This window comes from Lygodium microphyllum, chromosome 22 (genome assembly GCF_053477565.2).
Source record: "Lygodium microphyllum isolate KBCC chromosome 22, Lygodium_microphyllum_v1.1.10, whole genome shotgun sequence".
Classification (NCBI taxonomy): Eukaryota; Viridiplantae; Streptophyta; class Polypodiopsida; order Schizaeales; family Lygodiaceae; genus Lygodium; species Lygodium microphyllum.
In genome coordinates this window covers 137,009,717-137,022,812 of record NC_141156.1, presented here as the reverse complement: position 1 = coordinate 137,022,812, position 13,096 = coordinate 137,009,717, and the positions used below count along the sequence as shown (strand labels likewise).

Genomic DNA, 13,096 nt, shown 5'->3' with positions numbered 1-13,096 from the left:
GCATGCTCATGCAAAATGCTATGCAACGGTGCTACTAAATAGTGCCCTCATAGGGGAATTGTTCACTTGTCCAATTCCATTTTATAATCACGTGAGCTTGATAGTGTAGATGAGAATACAAGAGTACAAAATATCAAATGATTGAAGCAAAGATTTTAAAATCATCCTGACACTACCAAGAGAATAAAGATGCCCCCTCTCAAATTGGAAGGAAAAGCTGGAGGGTTGCACCCTCGGCTTGTCAAGCTGAAGTAGGGAGGGTGTACCGAAGCTAATCTTGGGTAAAATATACTGCAACACCAGTTGATTGATTGCTTCGGTCAATATGTTTGCATAGTTGTCGGATGAGGGCGCAAACTTTGGGTGTATATTGCCTAGCTCAACATGCTCTCTGCTGAAGTGGAAGTGGACTCCAACATGCCACGTTCGCGATGCGATGATTGGATTGCCCACAAGGGCGATGGCACTTTGGTTGTCATAGTAGATAACAGTAGGAGAGTCGCATGGGAAATGAAGTGCTACTAGTAGACTCCTCAGGTAGATAGCCTTAGTGGTACCATCAAATAATCCCCAATTGCCATTGTCTCGTGCTTACGGCTTGATTAAGAAATGAGAGCCATGTCCAAGGTAAAGAGATAGCCACCATGGAAACGGTGGGTGTTAGGGTCTCTTGCTGAATCTAAATGAGCATAGCCATGCAAACATAAACCAAAGGCATATGTCAAACCATAAGTATAGGTATTTTGAACATATCTGAAAACATGCAAACAAGCAATCCAATGTGACATGCGAGGTGCAATGAAATATTGACTAAGTAAGCTAAATCTGGCTAGTATGAATCAACCAAAGAAGTTTTCTTGACTACAAATCTATTAGGTGTGCTCATCAAAAGGGTTTTGTTGGGGCATCTTTAGACAAGTGGATAGTGGGATTAAGTGGTGTGGCTTCATGCTGTGTCTGATCGAAGCAATAGAGTTCCACTAGCTGAAGAGCATACTTTTTCTTTGACACAAAAATACAACCCTGAGAACGAACTACGTCGATCCCCAAGAAACGAGACAACAAATTAAGGTGTGCAATCTCAAAAGTGGAACAAAGCTTGGCCTTAATTTCTAGTATGGCAGCAAAATTGGAGCAAGTGATCAACAAATCATCTACATAAAGTAGGATATAGGTGACCCCCTCTTAAGTGATACATACATGTAAGTTTGGGTCATAACGGATCAAATTGTATCCTTGAGTTTGTAAGAACTCGTCCATCCCTATTGGAACCAAGACCACAATGCTTGCTTTAGCCCATAAACAGCTTTCCGAAATTTGGATTGTACTCTCAAGCTTCTTCTTCATGGCCTCTTGTCACTGGGGGTGTTAAAGAGCCTCTTGCCAACTATTCGGCTCAAGATGCACTATGTAATCAGCTGTGGATAGTGATGCAAATGAAGCTTGAGGTGCAAACTGAAGGAATCGATTAGGCACGGAGATTGAGACAGACAGTCATTATGCGCAGTGAGAGAGACAAGGAGAGTGTGAGAGAGCAGAGTATAGAGTGAACACTTTTTTTGGGTACAATGACGAGTGTACCACTTTAGGTTTTAGATAGATATATGTATGAAAGTACAATGTGCCTAAGGGTGTGTTCACACCTGTGCACATATAAAAGGCACGATGGCCCTTTATTCCCAACAACCTCCCATCTAAAGGCAATGTGCTTTAAGAGGAGAAAAAAAAATCAGCTAAGTCTAAGTATGTACAAAGCTGAAATAAATATATCCATCCAACTCCCATCATCTGTCGGCAATGAGCAAACCGCTCTGCTGGAAGACCCTTTGTGAGGTCTGCAGGATTATCATCTGTATGCACTTTGACAAGCTCAATGCTCTTACTCATCTCTAATGAAGTGATACTTTACATGTATGTGCTTTGTCTTTGCATGAAAGACAGGATTCCGTGCTAGCATGATAGCACTCTGACTATCACAATGGAGAACAGGTAAGTCCTTGATTTCAAGCTCTCCCACCAGACGTGAAAGCCATAAAGCCTCCTTGCATGCCTCAGTGGCAGCTACATACTCTGCCTCTGTAGTAGACAATGCAATACACTTTTGTAGCTTGGAGATCCAAGAGACTGCTTCTCCTGTGAAAGTAAACACATACCCAGAAGTGGACTTTCTGCAGTTCACATGACCAGCATAGTCTGCATTTGTAAAGCCAACAACAGATGCTTTCTGCTTTCCAAAGCAGATGTACAACTCCTTTGTGCCTTTGAGGTATCTCATAATACCTTTCACTGCATCCCAATGCTTCTTGCCAGGGGTTGCCATGTATCTGCTAACCACTCCTACTGCAGAAGCAATGTCAGGACGTGTAGCAACCATAGCATACATCAAACTGCTAACAGCTGAAGCATATGGTATCTTGGCCATTTCAGCCTTCTCATCATGAGATGTAGGGCTGTCCTCTGCACTGAGTTTCACATATGGAGGCAATGGAACCCCAATTGTTTTCCCCCCTCTCCATATTGAAACGCTGCAAAACTTTGGAGATATACTCTTGCTGAGAAAGATAGAGTAGACCTTTAGATCTATCTCTGAGTATTCGCATGCCAAGAATGTGATTTGCATCACCCAGATCCTTCATGTCAAAGCTGCCATGAAGACTTTGCTTCAATGAATCCAAGGCATGAGTATCCCTGCCAGCAATCAGCATGTCATCAACATACAAAACCAAGATAATCAGGCTGCCATCTGCTACCTTCTTGGTGTACAATTAGTGATCCACTTGACTTCTATGAAAGCCTTGGGATTGCATGAATGTATCAAACTTATGATACCATTCTCTTGGTGCTTGTTTCAGCCCAAACAAACTCCTTTTGAGTTTTCATACCATTTGTTCTCTCCCTTGTTCAACAAACCCTTCAGGCTGCTGCATATATATGTCTTCATGCAGATCACCATGTAAAGACGCAGTCTTTACATCCATCTGTATGAGCTCCATATCCTCAACTGCAACCAAGCCCAAAATGGTTCTCAATATAGTCATCTTGACTATAGGAGAGAAAATCTCATCAAAGTTAATTCCATGCTCCTGCTTGTATCCTTTTGCAACCAATCTCGCTTTAATACTTTGGTGAGGAACCAGAAGTGACTTTCATTTTGTAAACCCATTTGCATGGAAGGGTTTTCTGCCCTTTAGGCAAAAGCACCAAGTCCCAAGTGCCATTTTTTTCAAGAGATTCTATCTCTGACAGCATGGCTTTATACCATTTCTTGCTGTCTTGTCTGTCCATTGCTTCCTTGAAGCAAGACGGTTCACCGTAGTCTGTCAACATCCATACTCAGCCACATTAATTGCACCAGGAACAAATCTGTCAGGTTGTCTAGTAGCCCTAGATGATCTCCTAACCCAATGGTCATTGTTTGCTGGCTGTTCCTGCAAATTTCTATTTTCAGCATGTTGTCCTGGCATTTCAGCCTGCAAATCAGCATTTACAGCTTGCTGTCCTGGCTGTTCCTGCACATGTAATGGCTCATTTTCATGGGCAATAGCTGGCTGATCATTTTCAGCATCATTTCCTCCATTTACAGGTTCATTTACAGCAGGTATTTGTTGTTGTACAACGGGCACATTTTGCTGTCCAAAAGGTATTTCTTCCCGGAATACAACCCTACGGACCTCCTCAGTCTTTTCGGGTTGTTTGTGCATGCGATCTTCCCGGAAGATAACGTCATTGCTGCGTACTATTTTCCTTTTCTCGGGATCCCACAATTTATACCCCATTTCACCCTCGTCACCATATCCTAGGAAAATGCATTTACAGGACTTTGGCTCAAGTTTGCTGCGTTTTTCTTTACGAATGTGCACAAAAGCCTCGCAGCCAAACACTTTCAAATGAGCATATGACGGTGGCTTGCCCGACCACGCTTCTTGGAGAACTCCTCCCCCCCCCCCAAAAGACCTGTTTGGTGACCGATTAATCAAGTGAACGGCTGTCATAACAGCCTCTGCCCAAAAACCATGGGGTAATGCAGCATGAGATAGCATCGTAAGGACCTTATCTTGGATTGTCCGATTCATACGCTCTGCAACTACATTTTGAGGTGGATTATGAGGGGCAGTTAGCTCCCTCTTTATCCCTTTGCTGTCACAAAATGCCTGAAAGGCTTTGGGCACATATTCCCCACCATTGTCAGAGCGAAGATACTTAAGTGTCTTATCTTTCTGATTTTCTGCCAATGCTAAGAATTTTTTAAACTTGTTAAGTACTTCATCCTTGCTACGAATAGGGTAAACCCATACTTTCCGTGTAGCATCATCGACAAAGGTGACAAAATATTTCTTTTCCCCTAAAGATAATCCTGGCATTTGATATACATCTGAGTGTACTAACTCTAGAGGAGAAGATCTCAAAGAAAGAGACTTTTTGTGAGAAGTCTGTGCATGTTTGCCATAAATACAATGATCACAGTGCTCAAAATCAGCATAACGAAGACAAGGCAAGTAACCCAAACGAGAAAGCACTTTCATTCCTGTTTGACTCATGTGTCCCAACCGGCCATGCCACAAAGAAACACTTGGCTACTCGGTCACGGCAACAACATGGTCACGCACACTAGATACATGAAGTGGATACAATGTATCACTCTTGCAACCTCTGGCAATAACCCTAGATTCCTTACAGATCTTCCATTTTTCATCACCAAAGGTGGTATGAAAACCATCATCATCTAGCTGCCCTGTGCTGATCAAGCTCTTCTTGAGCTGAGGTACATGTCGTACATGTTGAAATGTAAAGACAGAGCCATGTTGAAACTGTAACTGCACACTGCCAATACCTGCAATCTCACATGCATAGTTGTCTCTAAGATGGACAACACCATGGCGACCCCCTGTATATGCGGAAAACCACTCACGATGAGGGGTGACATGAAAAGAAGCACCTGAATCAAGAATCCAGGTATGCATCTCATCATCTGTATCTGCAAGTAGAGCATGTGCACCAAAATGTGAAGAGACAAAGAGTACATCACTCCCACTGTCACTGTCATGAGTGACTACATTCACCTCTTCAATTTTGACACTGCTTTTCTTAGGTTGATTGTCCTTTTTCTCTTCCTTGCAATCATCTGTCTCCTTGCCTTTTCCTTTCTCTTTCTTCCATTTGTAGCAGTCACGTTTAAAGTGACCCTTCTTGCCACAATGATGGCATTCAACATCTTTGCCACGTGATTTACTGTGTTCCTTGCCATCATATTTGCCCTTTTGCTGCACACCCCTAGTATGCAAAGCACTGGAAGACTTGCTGGATGCATTGTTCTGCCGATTCATCTCTTCCATAAGTAGAGCACTCTCTACATCAGCACACAAAAGGATCACATTAGAATTACTCATAGCAGTCCAGAATGTATCCCAACTCTCTGGTAGAGTGCAAAGCAAGAAAGTAGCCTTAAATTCCACATCAATCATAAATTTCAAGGCAACCAGCTGGCTGAAAATGGAGTTAAACTCACTCAAGTGAGTAGACATTGATGTACCTTCTTTCATACGCAAATCCATAAACTTTTTCAGCCAATACATTTTACTTGCAACGCTCTTCTGTGCATACAGTTCTTCCAGTCTAGTCCATATAGCATATGCAGAATCCAAACCTTCAATGTTGAAGAGCAAGGCATCAGAAATCGATAGCTCTATGGTTGAGCGTGCAAGCTCATTCAACTCATCCTAATCGTCCTGATCCATGTCCACAGGCTTTGCCCCTATAGTTTTGATCGGCTTTGCCTGCTTCTTTTGTAACAGGATATTGTAGCACTGTTTTTGCCACACTGCAAAATTATGTGCACCTTCAAGCTTCTTTATATGCATCAAATTACTGCTGTCATTACTGCCAGCCATGGTTTTTAGCTCAAAAGTGACCAAAAAAAAAAATGCAGGCCCAAATTATCACCCAAGTGACCAAGGTACAAACAAGTACCAATCAGCAATAAATGACCACGTAGAAGTACAGATTTCAGATCTGTAATTCAGTTTTCAGAAACACCAATCCAAGTGCTACAGCATTATCGAACTGAATACAGCTGTTCCAAAAGGCATGCTCGTCACTTTACATGAGAAATCCCAAAATTTCAGCTGCAAATTCTGTTGAACGTGTACCCACGGGCATAAATTTTTACACGACATGTCAAAAGCCCCAAAATTTTGTGCTCACAATCGTCAAACATACATCTGCATTTCCTCTGTCATGCATAGGATTGTCCAATTTTGCCAAAATAAAGCAATTTCAGCAAAACCCCCAAATTATACCAAGTGTTGATGTCCAAATTGCGCGGAATTCAACCTGCATGTACATAAAATGACCAAATGCTGCACAAATTTTACCCAAATCTCAAAAAGCCCCAAATTACACAAGGTCTTATGTGTCTCAATATCAAGAAATTGGGTCAATTTGAGCCCAATTTGTGCATGTACATGAAAAGCCCCAAATGTTGGGGACAAAATGTCACCAATTCCTGCAATTTCTGAGACAAATATCACTATTGTATCTTGCGTGCATGAAATCTGGACAAATCCCCAAATTTTCCAAGTCCTGCGTGGACTAATTTCAGTGAAATTGAAAGAATTTCACTGAAAATGTGAAAAAACCCCAAAATTTCTGGGCAGATGTGCACCGACTTTGCAATTTCCAAGTCAAGAGGCATTGGTTTAGGATGTACATGGAGGTGTTAACTGCCTCGACCCATAGAGGAGCGGAGAGCCCTACTGCTAGCAGCATAGAGCTAGCCATGTTCATGATTGTTCGGTTTCTATGCTCTATGACTCCAATTGTGTGAGATTACGTTGGTAAAAGGTGGGATGGGGGTTGATGCCATGTTCTTGTAGAAACTCAAAGAACTCATGGGAGATAAACTCACCACCACCATTACTCATGCAACCAACACGACATTTAGTCTAGTTATGAACGAGTAGCACCCAAGAAGGAAAAAATGTAAAAGCATTTGATGTATGCTTGAGAAAATACACCTAGATGTATCAAGAGAGATCGTCCACAATTTAAAAGAAATGAAGCGCACCATTTAAGGTGGTAGTGAGCGTCGGTCCACAAAGATAAATGTGAATCAATCTCAAAGGAGCCTCATCTCTATATGTGGACTGCTGAGAGGAAATGGGGTATGGTGTTGTTTCTCGAGTTGACATACTTTATAGATTTCTCGAGATAGGTTTAGGTGAGGAAGGTCCTTCACCACCTGTTAGTGTGATAGCTCATAAAGAGAATCATACCCGAGAAGTCCTAAGCAAAAATGCTAGAGATGCTTAGTATTTGGAGGCTCCTGTGCAATGATGACTAAAACGTGGAAGCGATGGAATTTAGAGCCCTTGGCTGTCGATTTAGAAAGAAAGTGTGTCATGTGGTATAGGTGACTAGGCTTGCCTCACCGCGAGCAATCACTAAACTGGTTTGAGAGTTAGGGACCTTGAGTGTGGTTACTGTGAAGAAGACCGGTTGTGCCAACTGGCAAAGTTACTGGCAGATAACAAGTTTATCCCAAGAGGGGGAACATAGTATACATCATCTAGCGTAGCATGACCCGGGCCCTGGTTAGTGGCAAAATCGATTCGATCATGAGCTCGAATCTTGATCGAGGATTTATTCCTGATACGGATTATCTCAGCAGCAAGGGCTTGTGGAATGAAAATTTCTGAAATGGGGGTCATATGATGAGTAGCTCCATTGTCCACAATCCAAGGAGTAGTTGAAGTACTTAGTTGTGATGAGTGGGCCTTTGCCTATGAAACTGATCAAATAGTTGAGTGTAATGCAATGTTGATACTCAAATTCATAGAACGTGGGCATAGTTGGTTGTGAGATCACCCGCTGCACAAAGTTAAAATACTTCCTTGGAAGGTTGTTTAGGAACAATGTGACCTAGTCATGAGGGGACTTAGAAGCCCCTGTAGTGGAGAATTCTGTGAGAAATCATCAATACTCTACCAACTAGACCTTTAGGTCATCCCTAGTAGTGATTTTGAAGTTTTGAAGCTCATGGTCCAAGTATATGTGATGTATTCTATCCCGAGCCGCATAGTAGTCAGTCAAGTGTTCCCAATGCTCGGATGCTAAGTCAAAGTGCTAAACTTGAGAATGACACTCAGACAATGAGTCGTGCATCAGCTCAACAATAGTGGGGGCGTTCCTCGTCTTCCACGGGCAGACGACCTCTTATGGAACAAATGCAGGTTTAGGTTGGGGTACCAATCCCTACACAATATCCCATAGGTTTTATGAGTCAAGGACATGTCTCATCAGATTTGACAGCAGTATAGTTAAGACCTGTTAAAATGAGTCTTATCATTAAATGCATGCTTGGTTGATGAGGACGGAGAACCATGAGGCGTTTGAGAAGATGGGTATTGATAGTGTGTATAAGATGGTGGAGATGGAGGAGGGAAAGAAACAGAAGGAGAAGGTGGGTAGGCAAAAATAGGTTGTCGTTTCCAATGAGTGCCGATTGATGCAGAGGCACTATAACATGAATGTTTCCATTAGGTGTTGGTGGAGGTGGAGGCTTTTAGATACATAAGCCTTGTTCAAATAGATATTCTCTTGAATGAAATGGTAATGCATCTAGTATGAATCATTGGGTTCCAACTTCTGTGCCAAAGTAGTGCAATCCTCTTTGTCGCAATTGTGAAGAATCAAGCTTATCTGTCATACCCGACATGACAGCTGTAGCTGTGTTAGTCGGGCAGAATAGACTTAACTCTAGTTAGTGTGATGGTCAGTTAGACCTAGCGTGACTTATCCTTTGTTATGTCACTAGTGTAAAGGTATGTAAGTTAGATGAGTGAATAATAAAGAAGAAGCATGAGAGTACTTTGCTCTCTAAGCTCGCTCTATGTCTGTGTGTCTTTCTGTCTCTCTCTCTCTGCCACCCAACCCCGTCACGTCAGATGCACTGCCGCGGCACGCCACGTCTCTCTCTCTCTCTCTCTCTCATATCATTTCATTTCATTTTATTTCTCTCTCTTTGTGGCGCCCAGCCCCGTCATGTCAGACGTACTGCCATGACACGGCACGTCTCTCTCTCTCTCTCTCTCTCTCATATCATTTCTCTCTCTCTGCCGCCCAGCCCCGTCACGTCTCGCTCTGTTGCTCAGCCTCGTCACGTCACGTCAGACGTGCGCCCAGCCCCGTCACTGCCGGCCAGCCCCGTCATGTGCGCCTAACCCCATCATGTCAGATGTGTGCCTAGCCCTGTGACTGCCGACCAGCCCCGTCATGCCAGACATGTGCCCAGCCCCGTCACTGCCGGCCAGCCCTGTCACAGGTGCGCCCAGCCCCATCACGTCAAAAATGCGCCCAGCCCCATCACTGCCGACCAGCCTCGTCACATCAGACGTACTGCGGCAGCCCGTCACTATCCCGTTGACATCATTGCCCCGTCAATCACTGCGCATGCCGCCTATTATTGTCATCACTGCCCTGTCATGGTCGTGATCAATACTGCCCACCGTCATTGCCCCGTCAATCCACCACATCACTCCAGGAAGGGCGGATCAGATCACGTCACTCCAGGCTGAACATCCAATCACGTCAGGAAAGTTCACTTCAGGAAGGGCGCTCCTCTGCATCACCTGCTTTATCTGTGCCACCTAATGCCAGCCTCTCCCGCCATCCATCAGCTCCCCACTCACCATCTCTGCGGCCCCAGTTCCGTGCTGCCATCTCCTAGTCCCACAGTCCCTCCTGTTGGAGACAGTAGACCTGTCATGAAATGGCTATTCCTCACGTACACTGAAATGGTTACTCTCTATTCTGAACTCTGAATCGAGCTCCCCCACAGGCCCAACACAACAAGACGGAGTTTGCCCCCGAAATGGAGAAGGTCCAGATAGAGCAGGTGATTACCAATGCCATCAACAAAGTCAAGGAGTATGACAACGGACTGAGCATAGTGAATAGGCAGCTGAATGATAAGATTAAAAAGCTGGAATTGAAGATAGAAGCCCAAGATGGGGAGATTCAATCACTTAGGAGCTACTGACTGACATTCAACTCAGCCCCAAGCTAGAGGAAGGAGAAATTCAACCTAGCATGACCGAGGAGCTCACCCGCATCAAAGAGGAAGTACAACTCCAAAAAAAGGAGGAGACGAAGAAGAAGGCCGTTTCTTGGGTAGAGATGGTCAAGAAAACCCAACAGCAAGTAGAGGAGGCGGAGCAATGGATTCAAATTGCAAAGAAGGGGAAACACCTAGCACACACACCTACAACAACCATAATCAATGACACGTTGGAGGAGGAACAAAAAAGGAAAATGAGAGCACTCCATGTTTGGGTGACGGGGCTGAAGATGCATGAAAAAGTGGATGAGGACACCAAGGTGCTGTACATGTTAATGAATATTAAGAAAGACACGCATGTCTCCGCTTGGAGAGTGGGTAAGAAAAGCACAGAAGGGGAGAGCTTAAAAGAGCGTGCACTCATTCTCCGCTTCCCCACCATGGAGGCTTGGAGAGACTTCCTAGCTCAACGCCGTACATTGAAGGGGAGCGGTGTGTTTTTGGGTGACAATCTCACACCAACCCAACTAGCCCACATGAGGGAGTGCATGCCAAAAATTAAGGCAGCGATGGAGGAGGGCAAACTGGCCTTCTACAGAGGAGGGAGAGTGGTAATCATGGAGAGGCGCCACAAATGACGGTGTGAGACCTATGGGACCAGCCTTGCCGTGGCAGTTTGGAACTGTAATGGAGCTCTCCGATTGGATGTGGGAGCTTTTGAGGAGACATTCAGAGGGAGAGATATAGTGTTCTACTCCGAGACACATCAGGGACCACATACTACACTTCCACGGGTGACAGGCTATAGGTGGGAGTCAGCTTGCAGGAAGGAGACATGCACAGAACACAGTAATCGCGGGTTGGGAGGAGTGGCAATGTTATTCAGGGAGGAGCTACAGCAGATGATCCAGGTAGTCCGGAGAGATGAGCAGGCCAAATACATGTGGGTGAGAGTGCGTGGTGAGGAACGCACTTTGTATGTTGCCATATACTATTTCCCCCCTATGATGTCCCGATACTCCCCACCCAAGGGGCAATCACCATATGTGGCTTTGGATGAGGGTATTTGGGAGTTCTCGAAGGAGGGAGATGTTATCTTACCAGGAGACTTTAATGCGAGGACAGCCTCCCATCAGGTGTCTTTCTTTGATGCATCTGAGGAGATGCTACAGGAGCAGGATGTGTCAAAGCTACAGCTGGAGAGGACATCTCAGGATATGGGGGAAGTTACCAAATATGGGAGATACCTTGTGGAGATGGGCACAGCACACAGGCTGGCCATTCTCAATGGCATGGCTAGATACCCCTTATTCCGTGCCTTCACATGTTATCCTCACCGACACGGTGCCAGGACGGTAGACTATGTTTTTGTCCCACCGATGTTGATACCTCACATCCAAGACCTCTCAGTATCCCCACGCCTTCTCGGAGTTGCAGTGGATCATGCCTACTTATCATTCACCATTGACCTTCAATTCACTGACACGCAGACCCATCATGCAGCTCACCAACATCCGAGATACCTCTTTTTTAGAGAGATAGAGGATATCTATGAGGCGGAGATTCTCAGATTGTTACATGATGTAGACCTCAACGTTCCATTACATGAGCTGAATCAGCAGTTCAGTGAGGCCCTATACATCGCTGGAGATGTAGCCTTCCCATACTCACGACCCACACAGAGAGCCTCCACTTGGGTGACACCTCGAAACAGTTGGTATGATGATGAGTGCCGTGAGACCAGAGCATGGATACAGAAAGAGATAGCAGTGGGGTCCACTACCCACAGACAGACACAGATACTCGTTAGACGCCTCACACGATGGAAGAAGAGAACATTCTTGGCCCAGCTGGAGTGAGACCTATATCAGTTATTCTTGAGCCAGGACTCTAGAGAGGCTTGGAGGCTTTTCAGAGAGCGTTGCCCGACCACACCTATTACATCCACCACTGTATGGGAAGAGTATGCAGCTAGTCTTTATACTGTGGAGGGTCAGCCACCTCTTCCTGACCCATTTGAGCCTTGTCCAGAGACCACCACTTTCTTTACAGCAAGTAGGGTCCGAGAGGCCATTGACAGACTTAGCAGAGGAAAGGCACAAGATCATGATGGACTAGTAGCTGAGCACTTGATCCATCCTAGAGATTTGGTGGCAGGATTCCTAGCTTACATGTTTAACAGAGCCATGTGTGAAGGCCTACCAGAAAGCTGGAGCATGAACACTATTGTGCCTATCCTCAAGTCAGGGGACCCTACTCTACCTAGTAACTATCGAACTATCATGGTTCGGCATACATTGGCTAAGTTATATGCTTCCATCCTTGAGCATGAATTAAGCAGGTGGGTAGTGATGTGGGGTCTTAGAGCACAGGGACAGGCTGGCTTTAGGAGAGGCTTCTCCATGTTGGATCACATCCTCACACTCAGAGTGATCATTGAGGAGGGAAGGGCCCATGGTCGACGGACCTACTATTGCTTTGTGGACTTCCGCAAAGCCTTTGACACAGTACCAAGAGATAGGCTGATACATAGATTACATGACATGGGAGTACCGAAAGAGTTCAGTTGGGGTATTTTGGCATTGTATGAGAGAGTTGTGGGCAGATTTACTCTACCATTGGGGTGAAGTAGGGATGCCCCCTCTCTCCGACATTATTTGGCATGTACATTGATGGGATTGTTGATTATATTTCACAGGAAGGAGATAGAGAAGCTCCACTGGCACTTGGATACCTCTCCTATTGTATGTAGATGACATTGTATTGATAGCTGACTCTCCAGAGGGTCTACAGAGACTTGGATGTATTACACTCCTATACTTTGGACAGTGATTTTTCAATGAACCTTGGTAAAACCAAGGTGATGGCATTTAATACTACACCACAGTGGGTCAGGAGATGAGCACCTAAATTCACATATGGATTTGAGGAGCTGGAATATGTGGATTCTTATACATACCTGGGAGTCTTATTCACAGGGCCCATCTTTTCTATGCGAGAGGTAGCAGACACTAGACTGACTCGTGGATACACAGCACTAGG

At 44.8% G+C, this 13,096-nt stretch overlaps 1 protein-coding gene and 1 pseudogene across 3 annotated transcripts in view; both read left to right on the top strand.

Moving 5' to 3' along the window:
• LOC148017661 (dynamin-like protein ARC5) overlaps positions 1–13,096 on the top strand; it is a 130,431-nt gene that overhangs the window by 86,103 nt on the left and 31,232 nt on the right. The window lies entirely within an intron of this gene.
• On the top strand, positions 9,869–12,681 carry LOC148017662 (uncharacterized; annotated as a pseudogene).